The sequence below is a fragment of the Pseudorca crassidens genome, chromosome 7 (genome assembly GCF_039906515.1).
Source record: "Pseudorca crassidens isolate mPseCra1 chromosome 7, mPseCra1.hap1, whole genome shotgun sequence".
Taxonomy (NCBI): Eukaryota; Metazoa; Chordata; class Mammalia; order Artiodactyla; family Delphinidae; genus Pseudorca; species Pseudorca crassidens.
The window spans coordinates 47,442,516-47,445,416 of record NC_090302.1 but is presented as its reverse complement, the minus strand read 5'-3'; the positions used below and the strand labels follow the sequence as shown (position 1 = coordinate 47,445,416).

Here is a 2,901-nt window from a genome sequence, read left to right as displayed (position 1 = left end):
AGGTTGAATCAAAATCAGTTTTTTAATTTAAATTGGTTGATGGGAAAATAAATCTGAAATGAGCACAAAAAAATGTATGAAAATAAATCTTTCCTGGGAGAATCTACAATATGTCTGTAGGTTTAGTTATTCTTTCCTTTCAGGCTCATCCTTGGACATTTTCTCAGGTTACCTGCCTATATTAGATCAAATGAAATGATGTGTGAGACTGGCCTTGTAAGCACCACTGTTCCATGCAAAAAGAAGGCATTGCCACTGTCAACTAATGGCCTAAGAAGGCATTTCCTCCAAAAGAAGTTAGGTGGTTTTCCCTGTTATGTATCTGTTTATCTTTTACTTTTGTCTTGTTTATTATTTTTTGTATCTATGTGTAACTGTAAACCATTTATTAGAGAGCACTTTGAATCCTGTCTCTCAATTCTATCAAGTATTTTTCTTGGTGGATTCACTTGAGCCAAAGACTTCTAGATTTTCTGTTTAGTGGTTTACTGGATTTTTGTTACTTGTTACCCACATTCCCACAGAGAAGGGACTTCTGATAAATGGAAAATAATTTCATATCGGAAGGATATAAATGTAACTGGCATAGAAATGAATAGGTAAGGGGGGCGGGGTTGTAGTCTCAGGACCCACGTAGCTGGAAAAGGCCCTGGGGGTTAGGGCCTAGGAGGGGACCCCTGCTTAAGACCTGCCCGGAAGCGGAGAGGCAGCACGTCCAAAGGGGGGCCTCTGGAGTGTGGAGTTCCAGAGTTTGGAGAACCGTCCCCCTTGCGATATGTATATCCATGGCCGTCGTCACCATTGGCTACGTGCTAACAAATGTGGCCTACTTTACGACCATCAGTGCCGAGGAGCTGTTGCTTTCAGAGGCCGTGGCAGTGACTTTTTCTGAGCGGCTCCTGGGAAATTTCTCAGTAGCAGTTCCAATCTTTGTTGCCCTCTCCTGCTTTGGTTCCATGAATGGTGGTGTGTTTGCTGTCTCCAGGTTATTCTATGTTGCATCTCGGGAGGGTCACCTTCCGGAAATTCTCTCCATGATTCACATCCGCAAGCACACTCCTCTGCCAGCTGTTATTGTTTTGCACCCTTTGACGATGGTAATGCTCTTCTCTGGGGACCTCTACAGTCTTTTGAATTTCCTCAGTTTTGCCAGATGGCTTTTTATTGGGCTGGCGGTTGCCGGGCTGATTTATCTTCGATACAAACGCCCAGATATGCATCGTCCTTTCAAGGTGCCGCTGTTCATCCCGGCTTTGTTTTCCTTCACGTGTCTCTTCATGGTCGCCCTTTCCCTTTATTCAGACCCATTTAGTACAGGGATTGGCTTCATCATCACTCTGACCGGGGTCCCTGCCTACTATCTCTTTATTATATGGGACAAGAAACCCAGGTGGTTTAGAAGAATGTCAGACATTACAACCAGAACATTACAGATAATACTGGAAGTCGTACCAGAAGAAGATTGTCATAAATTATAAATTAATGCATTTGAAGTCTTGGCAATTCATCCTTGGCTTTGTTTCTGCCCAAAGGGCTGAAACAAAAAATGGATCTTCTAAGAAATTTAGTTATTACTCCATGTGGTTATAGAACGCTGATATGCAATTATACCATAAGTTCACATGATCATTGAGTCCCTGATACCTACCTGTTGAGGTTAGGAAAAACGACTACAGAATGGAAATTACTTTAGTGGTCTTTCTCTATAACATATCTTATGGCTAAGAACCTTCAGACTGAAAACTGAGATGTTTTCTTTAATATGGGTTTTGTAAAAACAATTTTTATATACTATAGATAACTGTACTGTGAAAATTGTTTTCTACTCTTCTGGGGAAAACAAAAAAGTGTATGTCATCATTATGGACAGAGGAAAGAAAGAAATTTATTTTACATTGGCATTGCATTGCTTCCCACAGATATCAACTTAGATATCATACATGTTTTAATGGATTATACCCAGAGCATTTTGAAAAGAAAAAAAGCTTAGGGGAATGCCTAATTGTGATGAATACATTAAAGAAGAGTTTCTAGGGGCTATTGTTTATGAGGCAAATCCAGGAATTATGTTTAAGTAAAAAAAATGCTTGAGAATTTATTATGTTAGGATTTTTTTCACTCATTATCAGGAAGCTCCGTAGTTACGTGCCATTTGTTTTCATGGCAGCCTAATTGATCAGGAAGGGATGTAACGCCTGTCCTAGAGCAAAACAAAAGTCAGTTTGGTATTAAATCCTCTTAAGCATGATCATGTGTTTCACTAATAATTTACTCTTTGATAAATACATCTAAATATGTGCATTTTTAAATCTTCAAGTTATAATATCAACAGGAGACGGAAATCACCAAGAAAGAAAATGCCCAAAATACTATGCCCAACTCTATAGTTCTACATACATTGTTAGTGTTTCTGAACATTTTTAAAAAATCTCATAGCTGTTTTTACATGAATTGATGTAATGAATTTTGATGAATTGGTGAAAATTGATGAATTTTCATCAATGAAAATTGATGAATTTGGTGATGAATTTTGACAGTTTTACGTTTTCTTTGTACATTTTATATTGTTAAAATATCTCTTTGGACAAAACTGTCCAGATCAATTAGGAAAAGACTTATATTTACATAAAAATTAAGGAAGAAATGTCACTGCTAAATAAGATTTACAACTGATGTTTCTAAGAATGTTTCCATTTCTCTCTCTAGGCTTTAATTTCCTGACAAAGTAAAAGAGATAACTGATAAATTCACTGAAAGAAACTGTATATGAAATGTATATATTCAGACAGGTATTTACTATGCTGGGTTTAGAAAATACTGTGGAATTTTCAAATAAGAATAATATAATGATGAAATTTGTTAACGATTATTTACTTAAGTCTCAGAGTAAATAGTCATGGC

The 2,901-nt window shown here is 37.2% G+C and overlaps 1 pseudogene; it reads left to right on the top strand.

The window, feature by feature from the left end:
• The first annotated feature begins 758 nt into the window (after nucleotides 1-758).
• LOC137227037 (cystine/glutamate transporter pseudogene) lies at nucleotides 759-2,444 on the top strand (annotated as a pseudogene).
• Nucleotides 2,445-2,901: the final 457 nt, after the last annotated feature.